Source organism: Pteropus vampyrus, unplaced genomic scaffold (assembly GCF_000151845.1).
Source record: "Pteropus vampyrus isolate Shadow unplaced genomic scaffold, Pvam_2.0 Scaffold27, whole genome shotgun sequence".
Lineage (NCBI taxonomy): Eukaryota > Metazoa > Chordata > Mammalia > Chiroptera > Pteropodidae > Pteropus > Pteropus vampyrus.
The window spans coordinates 7,325,015-7,349,010 of NW_011888808.1; the positions used below are offsets into that span (position 1 = coordinate 7,325,015).

General features: G+C 31.7%; 1 pseudogene; it reads right to left on the reverse strand.

Annotated features, from left to right (window-relative positions):
* Window positions 1–1,657: 1,657 nt before the first annotated feature.
* The window catches only part of LOC105289714, an 82,236-nt pseudogene continuing 59,897 nt past the window's right edge, over window positions 1,658–23,996 (reverse strand).

The window sequence follows — 23,996 nt, forward strand, 5'->3', positions numbered from 1 at the left end:
CATGTGATTAGTTATTGCTGTTTCATAGACACTACATATTTTGATAGGATTATTCAGCAAAAGACTCTGAAATTTTCCCTAGAACATTGATTCTTTTGTTTAGCATGTATGTACTGAGCTCCGACTATATGCCAAAAATGGTTCTAGGTCCTGGAGGTACAGATTTTTGTCTTAACAAGACAAAAAAATATATATTCCTGCACTTGAGGAACTTAAATTCTGGCTGAGGCATGGGGAGGCAATCAATAAACAGTACTGAACATAAATGAGTATGAGTAAATAACAGTAGATTAAAAATTGATAAATTCTGAAAAAAAATCTAAAAAATCAAGGAGTTTTCAGAGTGCATTAGAGCAGTTGAAGTAGAGTGGTCAGGTATGGCCTTCATGAGAAATGAAATTGAAGGAGTAAGTCAGACAATTATGTGGGGAAAGTCATTTCCAGACAAAAGGAATATCCTGTGAAAAGCTCTAAATCAGGACTGGTATAAAAATACATCTGCTCCTCTTTGGCAAAATGTTACTTTCACATACATTTGCATCTTAATACTGTCAAAATATCATTTTTTTAGTCTAATAGAGTCATTGTTCCAGTTACCACAAATGAGTGCAGAAGAGCATTATCTCCTCTTTGGATGAACTTAATCTCATAATTCATCAGAAAAATTTAAATTATATCATAAACTGAGATTTATTAATGTAAAACTTAAAGAGCCAGTTAAAATAATTTAAAGTTGATTTTTAAATCATTTATTTAAAATCACTTTGCATGCTTCCAATTAATTTAGAAATTACCACTTAAAAGAGGGGGCATTTAAGAAGCATTTGATCTTCAGAAAACCTTTGCTAAGTCATTATAAGCTTATAAGCTTTTAAAATCACTCTCCTTTGAAAAGTATGTGTTCCTTTGTGTAATCCAACTTAAAGTTTTTCATTCTGTGCAAAAGAGTTTGCTTATTCTTTTTCCAAAATAAATATTTCTAGATGCACAGTCATTTAACAGAAGACGAATTTGAAAGTATTAGGCAGAAAACTTAAAAACTTGCTATTGTATTTAATTTTCCAAAACAACCATTGAATTCAACAATTTTCATGGAGACTGTCTTATCCTGACAAAGATTATTGAAGCCAAACTAAAGATGTATAAGCATTTCAATCATAAGGCCATGACTATGTGTGCTGTTGCTGCAATGTCGTTGAATGATTCTCTATTCAAAGTACTTCTTTCCATACAATATTTACATCATTCAAAGACTTGCTAAAGAAAGGAAGTGAGCCGTGTACAGCTTTAACCCGGAGGGGTCCCACCAGAGAGACTCCTTCAAGGCTGGAGTCTCAGCAAGTGTCATGTTACAGACCCTGCTTGCCAACTAGGTTGTTTTTCAAAATAAGAAGAATGTGAAACATATCCCACTGCCCTTGGACAGATATGGCATGTGAAAGACATCTTCATTTCTATGTCCAAGAAACATCGCGGACCTACTGCAGTGTAACCAAAGAGGGCATCAAGGAGGAGACTGTTCCTTTCAGGAAGGCTTGATCTGTGTGCTGTTATCATTAATCAGTATAATATTGGTTCATTTTGTACCCTGGAACTGTCAGACTAATATGTTTTATTAAAAATAAGACCTGAAGTAAAAAAAAAAAAAAAGCTATTGTTAATTGTTGCAATGAGTGTATGGGCTGAGGCGGGGAGAGGGTGAACTGTGGTTCCTCAGGATAGAGTATCTTTCACAGCCATGTGTGGAGAAAAGTGAGAAAGGACCTTCAAACCAAGGGTGTGGATTGGCAGTGGACAGAAAGTACTGATTCCAGAAATAAGCCATTTCATTAAAAATACCCGGATTGCTTTTTGTTTCTGGATTCCTCAATCTCATCTTTGTGACCTCTGTTTCTCTTTGCATCAAGGCAAGCCTTTGCAAGTGGATTGTATTTAGTTTGAAGAGCTATGGTCTCCTCAATCTGATAAGCCATCATAGATAGGCACTGAGTCTTGGGAATGCAATGGCTGGTAATCATCCTATGTAAACCCTCAACTCTTACTACGTGAATTTAAAATTTAAATTTATGTAAGAAGCTCAGTATGATCTGACACTCTCTGTTGAGCTTGTTGATGAGTTTAACTTTGCCGAAAGATACAGGAACATTCATTTAGTAGGCCCCTGAGTTCAGAGTGTCAGGGTGAATGTAGATACCGCTGGGCATCTGTGCTGGCTGGAAAATTACTGCTTGGCTATCGCCCATGGGAACATAGACTATCACCCATGGAAACATAACATTCTAACAATAAGCTTTATGCTTCTGTACCCCCGCTTGCACACCTGACCAGTGGGTTGACAGGTAGTGAATAGGAGAAAAATAGACCTTTGTGTTTAAGACAGAATGAGGAATGGGATTTAGGGCTTAAAAACCCTGAACCTCTACATTTCGGGGCTGCTTAATTTGGGGTCTGTGTATCCCTGGCAGACCCAGCTGGCTGAATAAAGAGCATGTTTCCTATAACTCACCGATTTCTGGTGGTCCATGTGTCTTTCGGGGGCTAGCAGCTACAACATATCTGTAGCTCAGAATGACCCCCAGGCACCCAGTCTCTGTTCATGTACTTCCACAGATAGTTGTCCAGCACCACGAAGTCCAAGTGGAAAGAATACATGGCTTTGGGGTCCATGTATTTGGGGTCACCTTCAGCACTGGAAACATCCTCCTGCTGTTCTTGGTGTTCATAATCTGGTTGATGAGCTCGCAGAAGCGCAGCCACATCTACTTTTTTCTAGGCCTATACTGGGGTTGCCTTTCTCCTTGCCGGCCTGCATCTGGAGCTCAGCTGGTGGTCCACTGTGTACTACAGGCTCTTCTCCAAGTTCTGAATACCAAGGGAGCTTATCTTCTTGCTCACTCTTCCTCACCCAATCCCAACTTGCTACCTGAGAGGCACCTTTAACTTCTTTCAATGGCTACTCTTCCAAGAAAAGCAACTGCAAAGGCCTGTAGTCTCGGGCACAGACTTGAGAGAAGGTTGAAAACAGGAATTTAGAAGGGAGAAGGAGGGGCAGAAGGGATGAAGATAAAGGCTTTCTACTTAAATTCCAGCAAGGTGTGACTAAAGTAAGTCTTTTTTTAATTTTTTTTTTACTTTAATTCTAATACAGTGATTAGACATTTATGTAACTTATGATCACCCTAATAAATTCAGTACTCATCTGACACCATACATATTTATTACAATAGAACTGACTATATTCCGCATGATATACTCTACATCTCCATGACTATTTTGTAACTACCAATTCTTGATCCCTTCATGTTTCATCCATCCCCCCAAAACCCTCCCATCTGGCAACCATCAAAATGTTCTCCCTATCTATGAGTTTCTATTTTGTTTCTTCATTTATTTTGTTTTTCATTCCACAGATAAGTGAAATCATATGACATCTGTCTTTCTCTGTTTGACTTGCTCCTCTAGGTCCATCTATATTGCTGCAGATGGCAAAATTTCTTTCTTTTTTTTTGTTGCTGATTAATATTCCATTCTATATATATGTACCACCTCTTTATACATTCCTCTATTGATGGATACCTCGTTTGCCTCCATATTTTGGCTATTGTAAATAATGCTGCAATGAACATATGGATTCACAAGTCCCTTCAAAGTAGTATTTTGGATTTCTTTGGTTAAATACCCAGAAGTGGAATTACTGATTTTTTCTTTATCTCGTTATAGCCTTTGTTCTAAAGTCCATTTTGGCTGATAAAGTATCGCTACCCTAGCTTTTTATATTGCTTTGTTTTCATTTTCATGAAATATCTTTTTCATACCATTACTTTGCGTCTATGAGTGTCGATCTGAAGTGGGTGTCTTGTAGGCAACATATGTAAGGGTCTTGTTTTCTTATCCATTCAGCCACCCTATCTTTTGATTAGAGCACTTAATCCATTTACATTGAAAGTAATTGCAGCTAGATATATAGTTGTTGACATTTCATTATTCATACTTTCCCTCCTCCTTTTTCTCCCCTTTCCCCCTCTCCTCACACTCTCCTTCTCTCTCCCCCTTCCCCTCCTTCTCCTCCTCCTTCTTCTTTAAGAAGTCCCTCCAACATTTCTTGTAATATTGGCTTGGTGTTTATGAACTCCTTTAGCATTTCATGGTCTGGGAAGCTCTTTATATGTCCTCCAATTCTAATAAAGTAAGTCTTTGTGGCATTAAGTTGCTTTAAAAAAAATAAAAATTAGACTACTGAGCATCACATAAATCACACAAATATTTAATGTACAAATGAAACTATTGATATCTTTGAAGCCCCTTTTTAATCAAAAAGAGTATTTTAAATATGTCAGGTTATAAATTATAGATTATTATAATCAGGATTATTATATCATGTAATTTTCCACAATATTTTATTAGATTTTTATGCTGTTTTAAAACATGTTGGCTGTTGATATTTAAAGTTCGATACATATTTATAAAGTTTCTTTAAAAGGTTCTTATGAAAGCTGTAATTTTTGACAATTTAGAAGTTATAGCCCTTTTGGGTGGCAACTTGGTAAAGTACCAGAGGCCGTAAACATTACTTTTTGTGCTTTCCAAGCAACACTGGGATGCCTATGAACCAAACCTACATAAAATAGTTATTTTAGTTCTTTAATCTGCCTGCCAAACTGCTGTAGTAGCTTTTTGATATGGGCAGATGGCCACTTCAAAACAAATCAAAATATAATATTTAGTCTCTGAACTTACCTGAATGCAAATCTTTGAATATGAATGCTAGCTCAGATTGAATTTTGGGTCTGACTAATTGTTTTGATGTTTCTAGGCAGTTTTCATGAAACACATTTGATCAAATAGCTAACAAAGACTTCACTTATTAGTTTGTTATGTAATGTCCCTTCTGGTACTGTGTTAAATGCAATAAAAAATAGAGAATAAAATATTAATCTGTAGCTCCTACCTAGCATAGATAGACAAAATATGTATTAACAAGAGACATCAATGCATTTCAGAGGCTTTGCATGTACAGTTTACTGCTGAAATGAGGCAGAACTTTTACCACCAACTTTTTTCCTCAAGTCTTTGAGGAATGTAAATATAAGCAAAATAGTTAAATTTAGTAGTTTTAACACAGTACCTATGGTACAGACTTCAAACTATGACACATATTTCAAGCAACACTTGCCCTTTATTTTCCCCTTTATAATAGCCATCCAAACAGGTGTGAGGTGATAGCTCACTGTGGTTTTGATTTGCATTTTCCTGATGATTAGTGACATTGAGCATTTTTAAAAAATATATACTTGTTGGTCTTTTGTATATATTTTTTGGAAAAATGTCTAATCTACTCCTTAGGCCATTTTTTAATTGGGTCATTAGCTCTTTTATTATTATAAAATATAGTAGTTTCTTACATATTTTTGACATGATGCCCTTATCAAATATATGGTCTGCAAATATTTTCTACCAATCTATAGGTTGCCTTTCACTCCACTGATTGTCCCCTTACCTATGCAGAAACTTTGTGGTTAAATGTAATCCCACTTGCTTATTTTTTATTTTATTGCCTGGGCTTTTCATGTTGTATCTAAAAAATCATCAACAAGACCAATATCATAAAGCTTTTCTCTTATTTTCTTCCAGAAGTTTTATAGTTTCAAGTCTTATCTTTAATCCATTTTGACTTGATTTTTGTATATGGTGTAATGTAAGGTATAAATTTCATTATTTTGCCTGTGGATATCCAGCTTTCCCAACACCATTTGTTGAAAAGACTATCCTTTGCCTATTGTGTATTGTTGGCACCCTGGTTAAATATTAGTTGATCATATATACGTAAATTTATTTCTGGTTCTCTATTCTGTTCCATTGGTTTATATGTCTGTCTATTTGCCAGTACCATAGTGTTGTGATTACTGTAACTTTGAACTATATTTTGAAATCAGGAAATGCAATAGCTCCAACTTTGTTCCTCTGAAGATAGTTTAATTCCACAAATTTGTAAATTTTCTAGTTTTCTTCGATATTTATTTATATTTTTGTTCCATTGTGATAGGAGAAGATACTTGGTATAATTTCAACCTTCTTAATGTTGTTAAGACTTGTTTTGTAATCTACCATGTGATCTATCCTGGAGAAAAACATAAGCAGTTTAAAAGAATGTATATTCTGTTGATGTTCGGTAGAATGTTCTTTTATGTCTGTTAGGTTCCTTTAGTCTATAGTGTTATTCATTAAAATTTTCTTATTAATCTTCTATCTGGATGTTTTCTCTGCTATTAAAAGTGGAAGATTGAAGTTGCCTAATATTATTGCATTATGGTGTATTTTCTCAACAGTTCTGTCAATGTTTGCTTTACATATTTAGATGTTCTGCTGTTGGATGCATATATATTTATGATTATTACATCTTCCTCATGGATTGACTTTTAGAATTACATAAAGTCCTTTGTCTCTTATGATAGTATTTATTTCAAATCGACAATAAATGTAAATAAAATTAAGTATCATTAACACAAATTCACAAAATATAAATTTCACTCTTTCTCATTTTATAACATATTTATAATTATAATTATTTATATTTGAGAAATAAATTAAAATTATAAAAATTTGAAATTAATAAATAAATGGAAATGTATCACTCAATTTTCATTTTCTTGATAATGGAGAAATTAAGCAAAGAAGATTTTTCAATTCATAAATATGGTAATAGAATATAACTTTTATATTTGAGAAGTATAATGGAAGAATAAAAGTAACATGGTAAAAATGCTTCATTATCAAAAATATTATGTTCTCTTGATTCCTAATTTTAATTGAAAAATATTAAAAATCATTATATATATTTGCATTATAAATTTATAGGTAAGACTTGTGAATATTGATAGAACTGATTATTCTATTGGATTATGAAATATTTTCTCATTGAATTATTTAATTTTCATGTTCCTGTGGGATAATAAAGTTAACTACTTTAAAACTTGCTATTATTTTTACATACATTTTATAAAATAAAAAAGTTATATCCTGTCATAGCTTAAATTTCTAAATTCAGAGAATAAAATATTTCAAGGTTTATTACATTGATCATTTTGACCTTTTTAAAAAATCATGTTTTTAACAAAAGTGTCCTTATCAGGAAATAATAATTCCTGATGATTTTCTGAATTAAAACAAAATAGTCAATGATTATTTTTAATTATATTCATTATCAGGGGAAAGAAATGGTATAAAACTAGTCAAACATGGAAGAAAAATATCCTTTAAACTGTAATAAATGTATTTGTAAGGTATGTGGTATGATGTCTAGCTGAAAAGATAAGTAACATCATAGATTAATATTAAACTTATGGGAATAAAATAAAAACACCTGCCTGGATAATTATTTCAGACAATATAATTTTGGATTTCTGGGATAAGATTGGAGATGCCAGACACTCTCTGGTGGGAATGAAGCCATAGTGACTTGCCAGAAGACTAGGAGATTTAAACATAGAAATAAAATAATTGGATGATTTATCTCACATGCATCCATTTTTAAATATTGACTTTTCTTGAAAATAAAGCCAGGAAGATTTTAAGATTTTTAACTTTAAAATTAGAAATAAACATTATACTTTGCATGGTAATACTATTTAAATGTTACTATTAATCGTTATTCTTAATACAAGGCAATTCTCATTGTTATCACAGCTATTTTAATGACATCATAGTTTATATAAAACAAAGTTTCCTTACTAAAAAGAATAATTAATTAAATTAAAAGCACATTTGAGTTGTGAGTGTGGCTATTTAGACTATGAAGGCATAATCAGGGCACAAGAATCCACTTGGTAACAATTTAGTCTAATTGAAGGCAAATTATTTTATTTACTTGTAATTCACATGATATATGCTTGCAAATAGAAGCAGCTGCTAGCCAAGTAGCTAGGATGAAACAAAAAGCCTCTGGTGAGTGAAATTTCAAACTCAGCAATATAAAGCAAGGAAAAATAAGATATGAATACATAAAAAAAATGCTAGAAAAAATGGATATATGCATTATATTCCAATTTGGTAAGTTGTTTCTATTCTAAAATTTTTCGTATAAATTCAAAAATAAGCATCCTCATATCAGAAGTCACTATCGCTTATAAGTAAATAGCATTATATATTACTTGTATCAAGTAATATATGCACATTAAAAAATAACATTAAAGATGTCTTATATTGAAAATTGACAGTTTCATAACCACTTCTTCACTTCTAAATCTACTCTGCAGAGGACTTCTTTAATTGTTTATATTTTGGTTATTTCCCTTCCAAAATAATGTTATTTTCTGTATTTATTAATATCAGATAACAATGATTATTCCCCTAATATCAAATATGGATATTTAACTTTCTCAAGTCCTCTCTTCCATTTCTGTATTTGATGATTATTTTATTTTGATTCTCAAAATTAAAGGCCAATGAACAATATTTGCATTATTATGGTTGTGAGCATATTAAGTAATGAAATACCAGTTAGCTTTCCATCTCTAGGAGTACAAATTCACAATCCAAATATCACTTGAGACAGATTATTAAGTTAAAAGGATTTCTTCAATTGGTAAAAAATTATTTTAAATCATATTTGGAAAATAATTTTTTATCTTATTTCTTTCATTTTTAAAGTCTGTATCGACTTTTTAAAATTTCGCATACTGCTTTTGTCCTCAACAGTTTTTTGTTGTTGTTTTAAATCATGCTTATCATTCTATTCTAATGCCTTATTTTCTTAAAAATACCTGAAATAGTTTGCACCAGAATTTCATTATCTGCTCCGCTGGATTTCCTTTCTCTCTCTCTCTCTCTTTCTCTCTCTCTCTCTCTCTCTCTCTCTCTCTCTCTCTCTCTCTCTCGTAACTTTCTTTTGCTTAACTTACAAATTTAGTTTTTTTCTTCACTTAAGCTCACGGTAAAGGGTCTTCCTATGTTATGAAATTAACAGCTAACATATAATATATAGATATATAGATAGATATTAGATAATATCTGTTCCTTCAACTGATTCTAAATAGGTCTGTCTTGTAGTTAGGTCTGTACTTATGTAGAGTATTGCAGGATGAGAAGATGCACAGAATAATCTTTTGACATAGTCACAGCAGCATACCTAGCTCTTGACAACACAAATGCCAAATTGATAAAGGCTTTATAATACTATATCAATAATCAGACTACTATTCCTATTTAGGATTTAAACATAATTAATTTTAAATAAAATGTTCATTTTGAGATAATTATAGATTCACTAGCAGTGGCAAGAGATAATGCAGATATAAGTTTTTGTGAATATATATTTTAATTTCCTTGGGATAAATGCTCAGGAGTGGAATTGCTGGATCATATCATAATTGCATGTTTCTTTCTTAAGGGACTGCCAAACTAATTTCCATAGTGGCTGTACCAATTTGAATTCTCACCAACAACATATGAGAGATTCAATTTCTCTACATCTTTGCCAGCATCTGGTGTTGTCACTCTAGTGGCATTATTTTGCCCATTATTCTATGTATATAATCATATCTTATTGTAGTTGTAATTAGCATTTCCCTAATGGCTCATGTTGTACATCTTTTCATATGCTTATCTTCCATCTGTATCATAGGTGAAATTTCTTTTTTGTTTCTTTTGTGTAATTCTAATTGTGCTGCTTGTCATTTATTTATCTATCTATTTATTTATTTATTATTGTGGAGTTTTATGAGTTTTTATATATTGCACATTCTTGTCCTTCTTCATCACATATGTAGTTTACAAATATTTTTCCCACTCTGCAGTTTGTCTTATGCTATTAATAACTGGTCTTTCATAGAGCAAAAGGTTTTTAATTCTTATGGAGATCTATTTATCAATTTTTCTTTTTGCGAATTGTGCTTTTGGTGTCAAAGTCTAAGAACACACAGGATTTCAAAGACCTTCGAAGTTTGAGGCTAAAAGTTTTGTATTTTACATTTTATATTTACCTCTATAATCTGTTTTGAGTTAATTTTTGTGTAAGATTTATGACTTAGGTCAAAGATCAATTTTCTTATCTATCAAATTGTTTTAGTTCCATTGGTTGAAAAGACTGTCTTTCCTTTATTGAATTGCTCTTTTCCACTATCCTCAAAAATTATTTGGGCATATTTGTAGGTTTGTTTCTGAAGTCTCTATTCTCTTCCATTGACTCATGTGCTTATTCTACCAATATCACATAGTCTTGATTACTATAGATAATATAATAAGTCTTAAAATTGGGTACACTGATTCTTTCCACTGTATTCTTTATTTTCAAAACTCTTAGATTGTCTAGTTCCTTTGATGGTTTCCATATATAGTTTAAAATCATTCTATATAAAAATTCTTGCTGATGTTTTAATAGAAATTACTTTAAACTTACATATAAATTTTGGCAGAATTAGCATTCTTATTTTTACGAGCTGAATTGTTCCTCTCCAAAATCCATGTGTTGAAGTCTTAACCCTCAGGCTTAACATTATGAGAATGTGACTGTATTTGGATAAAGAGTGTTTAAAGAGGTAATTAAGTTAAATAAAGTAATTAGAATAGGCTCTAATCCAATATGACAGGCAATTAGAACACAGACAAACAGAGGTAGACCGTACAAAGGCACAGAGAGAAGATGACCATTTATGAGCCAAGGAGAGAAGCCTTAGGAAAAATACAATCTTACTGATACCTTGATCTTGGATTTAGCCTCCAGGATTGTGAGAAAACATATTTCTGTTATTTAAGCTACTCAGTCTTTGATACTTTGTTACAACAGCTGTCGCAAACTAATTAATACTAACCAAGCTGAATCTTTCAACTTACAACACTATACGTCTTTTCATTTATTTAGATTTTTATTCCATCAGTATTTCATAGTTTTCTAATGCAAGTCTTATAAATATTTGGTTATTTTACCTGTATTTCACTTCTTTAGTAATATAAATGACATTCAGTTTTTAATTTTAGTGTCCATTTATTGATTCCTGCAATATAGAAACACAATTAATATTTTATGCTTATAACCTGTAACTTTGCTAAACTTATTAATCCTAGGAAGGTATTTTTTTAGTGTATATATATATGTGAATTATTAGACCTTTCTTTGTATATAATCCTGTCATTTGCAAATAAAGACAATTTACTTCTTCCTTTCCCATCTATTTTTCTTTTAATAACTTAAAATTTTTTTTTTTTACCTAATTGCACTTGCTGGAACTTCTCGTATTATATTAAATGAGAGTAATGAGAATGACTATCCTTGCCTTATTCCTGATCTTAATGGGGGAAATAATATAATCTTGCACCAATAAGTATAATGTCAACTGTGGGATTTTTGTTTTTGCTTTCCTTTTTAATTTTCATAGATGCTCTTTATCAAGTGGAAAAAGTTCTTATTTATTCCCATTTTTCTAGGTTTTTTTTTTTTAATATATTCTGAATGGGTTGTGAAGTTTTACTGCATTGAATTATACTACCGTGAAAATTTTCTTTTTTAGGATATTAATTGGATGGATTACATTGATATTTTCCAAATATTGAACCAGCCTTGCATTCCAAGAGTAAATATTAATTGATAAAGGTATACAATTATTTTTATATTCTCCTCTAGTCTACTTATTAATATTTTGCTAAGGATTTCTGCATTTATTTCATGATGGATATTGGTCCATAGTTTTCTTTTTGTGCATTGTCTTTTTGTTGTTTTGGTATAACTGTAATAGTATAGTCATAAATATATTGTAAAGTGTTTCTTTCTGGTCTGTTTTTTAAAAGAAATTTTGAAGAAATCTCTTAACTCTCTAAATATGTGGTATTATTTCTAATGAAACCAAATATAACTGGACACTTGTTTTGGGGATTTTTTTTTTTTAAATAGCAAATTCTTTTATTGATTATAGAACTATGCAAGTGATCTATTTCATAGTGGCAAGTGTGTTAAGGAATTAGTCCATTTCATCTAATATGTCATATTTATGTTTGTAAAGTTGTTCATAGCATACACTTAGTATCTTTTCGCGGTCTGCAGATTCTATAGTTATATCCTCTCTTCTTACTTTGATATTCATAAATTGTCCTTTTACTTTATCATTCTTGTTAGAAGTTGGTCAATTTTATTAATCTTTTCAAAGAACCATTTCTTTGTTTTATCGATTATCTCAATCATTTCCTATTTTTCAATTTCATTGATTACTGTTCTTTATGATTTCTTTTATTCTGCTTGCTTCAGGTTTACTTTGTTCTTTTATTTCTTCTTTTCTAAAATATGCCATTGTTATGTTATTTTTTCTCTTGGCATTGTTTTAACAGAATTCCACAGATTTGATATGTTGTAGTGCATTTCTATGCAGTTTAATTCATTTTAAAAGTTTTTTCTTGAGACATCAAGATTTTCCTATTGTCCTTCTGTTATTGATTTCTAGTTTTATTTTCTTGCATCTAGAGGACTTGCTGTGTATGATTTCAACTCAATTATTTTGAGCTATGTTTTATGCCCAAGATGTATTCTATCTTGGTATATATTCCATGGGTGCTTGAAAAAGAGAATGCATTCTGCTGTTGTTGGATAGAGTGATCTATAAATGTCAATATTCTCTTGGTTTTTGATGTTTTTGAGATCTATAATCTTGAAGATTTTTTGGCTATTCTATCAGTTATTGAGAGAGGGGTGCTGGAGTCACCAGCTCCATCTGTGGATCTGTTTATATTTCCTGTCAGTTGTGTCTTTTTGTATTACCTGTTTTGCAGCTCTTCGCTACATATACATTTAGGATTGTTATGTCATATTGGTGGATTGGTCCATTCATAATAATAAAATTTCCCATCTCTGATAATTTTTTTTGTTCTAATCTACTTTTTAATGATATAAATATGATGATCCTGCATTTTTTGCATAACAGTGAGTTTTTCCATTTTATTCATTGCAACATGCTTATATTTGAAGTATTTAGTATAGATAGTATATAATTGGGTAATGTTTTTTAATATCTTCTATCTCTTTCTCTTAAGTGGAGTATTATATATTTACATTTTAAGTAATTTTTGATATAATTAACCTACCCATTTAGTTTTCTTTTTTTCCGTGTGTTCTGTTTTTTGTTTGCTATCTTATGGGTTACTTGAATATTTTCTTTTAGAATTCTATTTTGATTTAGCTAATATTTTTGAGTTCATCTGTCAGTTTACTTTTGTAGTGGTTCTAGGTATTACATTATATACACAAAACTTAGCACTGATGTCATCATTTTACTAGTTTGAATAAACCTTAGAAATCTTACCCATTAAGTCACTTTACATTTCCCAATTTATAATACAATTATCTTAAATATTTCCTCTATGTATATTTAAAACCATATTAAATAATTATGTAATTATTGCTTCAAACAATAATCATAATTTAGAAATTCAAGAGAAAGAAAGTCTGTTGTATATATAATTTTTTTGTTTTGCTTCCTATGTTCTTTCTTCCTTCCAATTTCCAAGTTTTCTGCTTTTATCATTTCCTTTCTATGTGGTAGCAACAAATCTTTTAATTTTCTTCTGAGAAGATTTTCTCTTCATTCATGAAAGATGTTTTCAATGGATATAATATTCTGGATTGACAGTTCTTTTCTTTCAGCTTTTAAAAACTGTTATGTCATTTTTGTCTTGCCTCAGCTATTATTTGTGGGAAATTGGCTGTCATTCTTATCGGTTTCCCCCCTCTTTTTTGGTTAGCTGTCTTTTTTTTTTCTTTTTCTTTTTTTCCTTTTTTTTTGCTTTTATCAAGATTTTTATGTTTTAGAAATTTCAATATGCTGTGTCTCAATGTGATTTTCTTTTAAATTTTCCTTTTTAGAATTTGTTCAGTTTCATTTTGTATGTTTATGTCTTTTGCCAAATGTGGTTGGTATTCTTCAGCCATTATTTCTTCAAGTGCCTTTTCAGCATGCCTTTCTTAATTCTTCTTCAATGGGAGGAGCAGGGACACTATTTTTTTTAATAGTGCTTTCTGTAGTGGAACATTTATTGTCAATTTTTTTTTTTTTAATCTTTCTGGGCTGCTCTTTCTCAGTTTGTTGGCTTAAGAGAGCAGACTTTCGGCAGAGTTTTTATTGTCTGGGCCAGTTGGCATTTCCAAGTCTCCAGTTTCTTCAGATCTAATTCTGAGACATATTAAGCAAAAATCAAACCCATGGAACTCGCCACTATGTTGTTCCTTGGCACCAAATTCCTTATCTGATATATGGCTTCTCTTCATCTTTCAGAGTTGTGTGTGCATGTGTGCGTGTGTGTGCGTGTGTGCGTGTGTGTGAGTGGGTGTGTGTTTTATTTTACATATAATATCCAGAGTTTTTAGTTGTACTTAGTAAGGAAAATAGAGAAAAGTACATTCACATCATCTTCCTAGAAGCCCAAATTTTAAAAGTAAATTAAGTAAATTGATTAAAATTAAATGATATTAGAATGCACATTTAAGTAAAATTAAATACTTAAATAGCCAAATTAGCAACATTAGCAATATTAAAATAATGGCATGCGACAGTGGTTTCCATATTAGACAGAGCTGATAACAGAACATTGACATTGTCTCTAAAATATCTATTTGACAGTGCTATTTTAAGGGTAAGCATTTTAATGCTTTGCTTTAGGAAAAAATGCCTGATGCTTCCAGTCTTGATGCATCAATATATTGGTGGGAAGTAAACTGGTCAGATGACTAGTACAGTTGTCTCATAAAAAACTTTAATAAATTATTTTGTTTTCATCTCTACTTCACTTTCCTCTGCTTCTCCTTATTCTGAGCATGAAGTCCCCTGGGGTAACAACATGAAGATAGGCTTGCACTTACTATACCCTGGAGGATTAGACTGTCACTTTTCCTCTTTGTCTGCTAATCACTATCACAAAATTTCCAATTTTTTTAATGCATTACTCTTTTAAATAATTTTATGCTTTTATCTAAAAGTACTTTTTTAGAAACACAGGAAAAAAACATATTTCTGGTATGACCTATTTAGTGAGAAACATCAAGATTTTATTTTTGTTCTAGAAGCTGGGCAGTAGATTCACCTTTTGAAAATGTCCCTCCCCCACCCCCATAAAAAAATACATCATACATATTGTTTTGCTTATTTTAGAAAAAAATGATATTTTTATTCCATGAAAAGGGAAGGAAAATACAACCTAAAATCGACAAAATAGGAATCTAGTATTGAATAAAATGCATAAATGCATAATTTCATCTCCCTCTTCCTCTTTTCACTCATAATCACCCTCATAACTACTTATGAACATGTAACATTTCTTATCTATAATAGGCATTTATTTTCTGCACTGGCTTTTTATTTTTTGTCACATTCTGACATTTTCCAACTCGCTTCCATATTATTTGGGCATCATATAAAGTTTTCTTGAAATCTTTGTTTCTCATTGTTCATTTTACCTACTATTTATAAAGATGATATCTATAAATTCTATGAGACTATGGAGAACCATTTTCTTCATTTTTCCTTTGTTTTCTTTGACCATACTTTCATCAGAAATGTCCTTATACTGATTTAAAGAAAAAAATATGGGATTCTAGCCCCAATTTCAACATATGTGAGGGAAGGCGTTTCTCATACATTCCACAAACAATTCTCTAACACCAGCTAGATGTCCTGTAATTTAACTCAATTCTGACACTATGCACCTGGAGATAGTATCAGATTCCAGAGGTTAAAAGTTCAGTCCTACAAGACAGCTCCCCTTAGTTCAGACCCATTTTTTTACATGAGAGCTAACTATTGGAGAAGTACAACATCTTAGTTGTTACTATACACCACTGTTTCTATACATCACTTCAGATGTTCTCTGTTTTACTCTCTTATTCCACCACTACTGAAGTAACTGGTTATTCAGTGTAAAGGCTCTCACCTCAAGTCCATATCAATGCCTCTTTCCTCCACCATGTCTTTTTTCCTTGAACTAAGGCATGAGCTAGAATAAAGGTGACCAGATCAACTCATTCCAGGATTCCCAGGCCTTTCCTGTTTTTAGGACCAAAAGTCTCTCAGGAACTCCCTCAGTCCTAGAAAAATCAGGACAGTTAATCACTGTAAATACAACCTGGCTTCCTCACATATGTGACCCAAGTGAAGGGGAATTAGTGTATTATGGAGTAAATCTTTGAAAAATATAGAATGAGAGCTGATGGATCAATGCATTCTTCTTTAGTTCCCTGGTCCTGAGATACACTTCACAATACTTCTCAGATAGTTCTTTGTAATCATGCAACCAATAGACAAGAGTGATGGAAATATTAATCACATCTCTCTGTTTTGGCCCTCCCTCTAGTTCTGTTTCTCTCCCATTATTCTTCACCATTGTTTTCTGAGATCGCCCCCCCAATAATATATTTACATATACCTTTATTTAAGTTAATATATGCATGATATATTAATAAAATACACTTTTACTTGGATTTGAAGTACTCAAAGAAAGAAAATCATACTGAAAGATATGGTGAATTTCAGATACAAATTTATATTATTCATATACAAGATTCTTCTTAAACATTCCCCTAAAGTTAAAAAAAGTATATTATGAAAAAATTAAAGCATTTAGAGCATTATCTTTTTTTCGTAATTTGAATTGGGATTAAATCCTTTTTTGAAAGATCAGGAAATTAGTTCATTTAAATTTCCTCCCACATCACCATCTATTATCTCTCAATTTTCATCATTTTTGTTACTTAAATTTTTCTGCTATAGCCTTAAATTCTATGGTTGTTTAATATAAATTATATTTTAAAATAGATTAAAGTCCTTTCACCATATAAGGCCAGATTGAGATTGCCTCAGGATCTATATTAGTATTTCATCCATTCCTGGTTTAAAGAATTTTTCTAATATTTTCCATTACTACATCAATAGCAATTCAAATATATCAAAGTCTTCACATTTCTTAGTTCTCCTTCGTGCTGCACATGTTTGAGTCCTTATAGTATTCAGCATGGCCACCAATCACTTTGCTAAAGCTTCTCTAGGCATGAGCTACTTTGTTCCATTCATCTTTTAGTTCATTGAATTAACTGTATAGTTTGTTTGTTGTTTTGCTTTGTTTTTAATATTTGTGAAAGCAGTTTATAGGTGTCTGAGTTTCTGCATGTTTGTGAATGCTTGAGCATTACCTGTGTTCAGTTAAAAAAAAGAGGCTGTGTACAAACTTAATATTACAATTTCACAAAAAGTTTTCAGACATGACTCCTCTGTTTTCTGTTACAGTAGTAACAGAAATATTACAGTAGTCTTCTGTTTGCTTCTCTGAGTCCTTAGTTTGGCTGAATTTTGTCTTCAAGAAAGACAAATAGGTGTTAGCTTTTTTTTTTTTTTAACTTTTCAGGTTTTACAATGCTAAGTCCTGTTTTTATAGCTGAACACCTTAATTAGAGACTCATTTTATTTAACTGAGAAATGTGACGATGGCTTTTTTACCTTCTGGCACTGATTGGCACTCACAGGAGATCTGGGCCCAGCTTGCATTTCATCCCATGAAAGTGAATTGCTTCTTTCTGCCTGGTTGCTTATTTTTTTTTTATTCTCGAAGTTCTGAAACTTAAAATGTATATGTCTCAGTGTCAACTATCTGTATCATTTTCCAAAGTGCTCTTGTGGACTCCAAATTCAGTTATTACCTTTATAAATTTCTTTTCAGAAAAATACACTATTTTAAAATATTTTTCTTTTCATTGTTAAAGTATATAGAAATACCAATTATATTTAAATTGGATGATGTTTTTTACCGTCCTCATTATCTGTTACTTTCTTCCTAATTTCTTCAAACTATACCACTTTCTAAGTTTTTACTTTCTTTTAGTCAGTAATTCCATTTTCAGCTACATCTATTATCTTCCTTGCCGTGTCTAATCATTTCTTAGTTCTGTGTGAGATTTGCTTTATTCTCCATGTGTTTCTGCAATTTTCTTTTTGAATTCTGAGTTCCTGTTTATTGAATTCATTTTAACATTAAATCTCAATGGGAAAATTTCTTCTAAACCTTGAATTTGGTTCTTTTCTGTGTTTTTTTTTTTTGCTAGTTTTCTCAAAAGAAAAACTTAAATAAGTATTTTTCTATAGTTATAATTTATTTTCCCTTTGACTATGCTTGTGGAGAGCTCTGTATGCATGTCCCATTTGTTATCATACTGCCATCAATTTTCTTTGATCTCTCTTTCCATCTTAGTTGAGACCTTTCATTTGTTCTGTTCCTGATTCATTCTGAGGCTCAGTTGAAGCTAGGCATTTTATATTTTGTGACATTGTTAATTATTCTAGCATTGCAAGTGAATCCATTTCGTGTTTTGTGAAATCTCCTGTATTGTGGACGCATGCAGTCCCCGCCTCAAGGCTCATGCCGCTGCCACAGAGTACCTTCCAGTAGACTCTCCTCTCTGTTCACTGCAGCCACTTCCATATGTACTCTCCCCACCCCCATGACAGAATGGTAATGATAACCATGGATAATGGCAAACTCTGTTAATCAACCACAGGGGAAAGGGAGATTTCAGTACTCTCATCCAAGCCTCTATCCCCATGCATTATCTTTCTGCTGTGAGGAGTTATTTAGATTAGAAACGGCCTGCCTTCCTCCCTCATTTATTCCCAGCCAAGAAAAATCACAATACTGTCAGGGTCCAGGACTGGCTACCCCAAATATTCCATAACAGCATACTGATTACTTCGAATAACATTATTTGACAAGCAGCTGGTGTAAGAAGGGCATGTTGACCCTCCCTTGTCTCCCTGAATGCAAAAAATAAATCTCTACTGTGAAAGGTGCCCTTCTTGCTCCAGGGGGGCTAAGAAAGAGACATCCTTATCACTAGAGTTAAGAAATCCAGGGCCAAAAAGCTTACATAAACAAATGCTGGTATTCCTTTACTAATTTACTACTCAAACCCAAATTTTGTTTAGATTCCTCACTAATGAGCACCCAAACCTAGGTGTCTTTGTCCTGCCAATTCTTCACAAATATATTGTTTCTTTGTCTAAAATTATGAAAAAGCTGGCTAGTTCATCATTTCTCAAAATATCATTTACGATCTCCTCCATACACATATTAAATTGTTTTTCTCCTGTGAATCTGGTTTGTGTCAAATTTTCTTATTAGTCCAGTCATAAGAACTCAAGAAGGGTAGAGGGGAAATTTTTTCCTCTCAAACTACTGTACCTTAGGAACTTTATTTTTTTATCCTAAAGGCTAAAATTTGTTAGGATTCTCTAATTACCTGTACTCTAAAACTTGAGAAATAACAAATGTTAAACCTAGCTTCTTATAGAGTTTTACCTTGGAATAGTTGAGTAACACTGAATTTCAAGTGACTAAAAAATTTATAAATTAGAAATATATAATGTAGCACGTGTATAAGTGTTGAAGTTCATTAGAAATATACACTGTAGCAGGTCTATAAGTGTTGAAACAGTTCATTAGACGCAAATGAACTTTAGAATTGAAAACTCTTAAGAGAGTGTTTAATTTATTATGATAAAGAAAGGTAAACATTGATAATAACAAGAGGTAAAAATGGTCACTTGAGTTCCAGCCAAAGGGCACTTGTTTGAAATATTAATTGAAGCACAGCATGAACAAGTCAACATCTGTTGAATAATAAAGTATCTACGAATAATTGATTTAATGAAATAATAGCAGATTATATTTTTTGGTCCAGAGAGGACCAGTGCTTGCATATCTCATCTCATCTGAGCCTGGATAACATGTCAAGCACATTTTACAAATTAAGAAACTTAGGTAGAGAGAAGTAAGCAATTTGGCCAAGGGCAGCCAGCTACTTTAGTGAAATCAAGTTTCAGAAAAGGCAGGTTAACTCCAGAGTCTGTACCCAGTCTCATATCTCCACTTCAGGAAGGGATGAGATTATCCCTCAGCTACAGCTCCATGTCTTATTTGATCATTCTTTTTCTCACACCTCAGTACAATTCCATAAAATAATTGCCATTTACACATTGGCTTACATACCTGTGGGCTAATGCTTCATATTTTTACCTTCAACTATATATTTATCTTAATTTTTACTCACATTCACTACACAGTTTATGTTTATAGTCCTTGAAACTCAAAGGGGAGACAAATACATTCATTTTAAATTCCCAAAGCATAGCTTAGTGAAAATTTATATCTTAGCATTTATCTTTTCTTACACAGAACCATTTGTTTATGTGTAAGTATCCATCACTTAATGCTCATTTTATTGAAGATATAGAAGGTTTTTTAATCATTGTTGTATTCCAAACCCAGCATGTTACTTGTGACTTAGAAAGAACTCAGTTAATGTTTACTGGATTTAATTGAATGATGATGAAAAAGTTCTAAATAACAAATAAATACCATTATATGACAAATAAACACTTTAATATAAAGGACACTAACATGAAATGAGCCTAACAGATGCAAGTGAAAGGGAAAGGAAAAGTATATTTCTTTAGTAGTGACTTGAAGTTTTATGTTTTTTTCCATATACTTACTGCCACCCTTCCTAGTCATCAATTAATCAGGGATTTTAAGTTACTCTTCCCAAAGTTACTTGGTTCTAATTGTGACTCAAGATAAGAGATTTGCACTTCCTCAGCAAAGGCTTAAACCAGCATCACAAATAATGAAAATATTGCTAATCGTTCAATGAAGTAGATAAAATAAGGGATCAAAATACAAACTCTATTAGAACTCACTATAAAATTGAGGGATTAGTCCCACATTCACCTTGAATTTCAGTCACTCATGAGAAAATGATGAAATATGTCATCATTTTCTAAAAATAGCAATATACATGAAAATACGGTGTGTCCTAAACCAAATTCATCTTAAAACATATTGAGAAAAGGATACTAAACTATCGTGTATGTTGATCTTACAAGAGTGCTTTGAATTTGACTTCCTATCTTGTAATTGTATTTTTTTTTTTTATCACCGCCTAAGATCACTTTATTTCTCATGAGTACTCATGCAAATCAGTGGGTAACATATGTGGACAAATATCCCACTAATTTTTTATTTTCTTAATTTAGTTAGATTGTATGGATTGCACTTTTCTATTTCATAGTATCTTTTAGAATTAACTATATATTTTTATCTATTTAATATCACAAACCATGTTTTGAACATTCAAACATATGAAAGATTTTTGAAGGAAATATTCTGCAATTAATATTTTCATGGTATTTATACATACTTATTAGCATACTTATTATGATAACATGAAAAGTAAAATTACTGCTTTTGAGTACTGGGAAAGAAAATAGAAATAAGCATAATTTATAGGCAAGCTTCATTAGGAAATGTTTAGGTTAATTCTGAAAATCTGAATATTAAATAAGATTTCTTTCATCTTAATTCATAGTCATAAATATGCATGATGAGTTATTTCAATAGCCAGTAAATTGAGGTGATTCTTGAATTGTCCTTTGGCAATTCCTCCCCTTCATTTCAAATCGATCAGAAAGTCTTGTTGACTTTGTCTTAAATCTTTCTCCTCTGCCCAGTTTCTACTGTCACTGGACTAATATTGGTGCTCATTATCTATGACTTCCCTTGTGCCCACCCTCCATGCAGCCGGCATGATTATTCTGAAATGATATATGGTCATGCCTCTGCAGTTTACATCTGTCTTGGTCTTCCGAAGTCTAGTTTGAAGTAAAATACTTCTTGGTAATTTATTGGAAACCTTCTGTGATTTTACTCCTGCTTGTTTCTCAGACCCATCTCTTCTCACTACTCTCAACAAAAACTCAGCTCCAGCTCTACTGCACTGTTTGTCATTGTTCAAAGGTTCCATGAATTTTCACAGCCTTGAACATTGCATCTGTTGCCACTGGCAGAAACATATTTCCCCCAACTCAAGACCAAAAAATGCCACTGATTCCTCTTTTTCCACTTATATTGTTTCAGTTCATAATTAACATGAATACACTGTCATTTAAAAAAAAAAAAAAACCTCAATGCAAAACATTTAATTCGTTCATCATAAAATAATTTAATGTATCCATGTTGAATATTCTTTTATTTCCCATTTCAGAATAATTAAACAATATTATCACATGACTCTTGCTCTCAGTCAACTCACTGATTTTCCCCCAGCAAGCAAGCAGATAAAAAATGAAAGGTTTACCTTGAATTAAGTACCTCTTCCTCTTCCCTTTGCTGGATTTTTTAAATCTAAAATTATATCTTGTAAAAAACTTTAAATTTGACTTCTTTTACATTCTTTTCTGTTCTGTACCTTTCCTAAAAATAGAATTAAGCTAAACTTGAGTTAACATATTCAGAAATATTTGTGTATCTGACTTTTGTGGTAGTTAGTGATTATTATACAAAAATAGCCATTCTATAGTAGAAGTTGTCTAATGACAATAACAAAAATTAAGACATTATATTTTATATTTTTAATGATCTTAGTCCTTGAACTTAAAAAAAAATGCAACCTCATATCAATGAATGTTATTGGGAAGACTTTGTAATGTAAGCAGAAAATCAACAATTTTTTTTTTACTTCACTATTCTCTTGTAATAAAAAAGCGAGATTCAAAGTTATTATTTTCCAAACTGTTTGTCATTGGAAGTCATTTGGAAACATTTAGGACTCTGAACCAAATGAACTTACTAGTATATAAAATATGAGCGTGAAATACATAACAATAATCCTTGAATTTCAAGAGTAAATCACTTAGCTATAATAATTTAAAGTCCTTGAGCATGTATTATAGAGTATACTGCACAATGTAAATATACAACTGGCTATATATCCCCCAGTAAACATTGATTTTTCAGCTATTTCAGTAATGGAATACATCTCAGCATAGGACTGTTCTCTTCAGTACTTATTTAAAGACATATCAGTTGTGAGGAACTTACTAAGTACTTCTGTTTGAAAACTTCCTTGTTTAATATGTTCAAATTTGCTTATAGTATTCTAAGAGCATTTTACTCTAAAGACTTTCCATCATAAAATATTTTCGGTGTAACATTTACTGTCACAAAAAGTCTTGCAGTTGATACACACTTAGGAATTTAAATTAGTCAGAGTCGTATGTGAAGTTGCCTTTTTAGAAAGCGACAGCTAGGAGACAAATGTTCCAAATAATGCAATAGTACTGTTATATACAGATAAAAAACATATTCTTAAAACAACAAAAACAAAACAAAATTGTCAGACACAGCAGGACTCTGGTAAAAAGAGTTTAGCTAGAGTAGATGACATACTGAAGAAGGATGATTGCAGGCTGGCAATATCATGTGAAATGTCTAAGCACTGAAGAAATTGTGGGGGTTTGCCTCCTCTGGAAGTTTCTTTCTTCAGGAACTCCAATGGCTTCTCAGAGCAAAGGTCTGAAAGAGCATAAATATCCACTGTGATACGGATTAGGGAAAGGAACATAACCATGTAGGAGAGGCTGCTATCTCTACCTAGATCACACTTGATATCACCATCAGGTAACAACATCCTTAGTCTGAAATAACAGCAACACTGTGGGCATTAGGGCATTTTAGGGCCAGTTTTAAGGTCCTTATATGACAGGTGAATCAGTAATATCATTTGACAGTAGAACATGATTAATCAAAGATATAAAGATGTATATTTTAAATCCTAAAGAAGTTACTAAAAAAATTATAAAAAGATGTAAAAATAATGTCAATAGAAGAGACAATAAGTCAATAAAGGAGGTAAAATGATATAATAGATAATGGTCATTTAGTGTAAAATAAGGCAGCACAAGAGTATACAAAGAATAGATAAAATGAGTAGAAAACAGGTAGCAATTTGACTACCTCCATAGTCACATTAAATATGAATGGCTTAAGTGTAACTTCTAAAGATTGTAATCATCAATTGGATCAAATAGCAAGATCCAATTCTATATTGTCTATAAAAATACAGTTCATATATAATAAGATAGGTTAAAAGTAAAAAGATAAAACTATACCATGCAAACACTCACTCCCCCCAAAAAAGCTGAAAT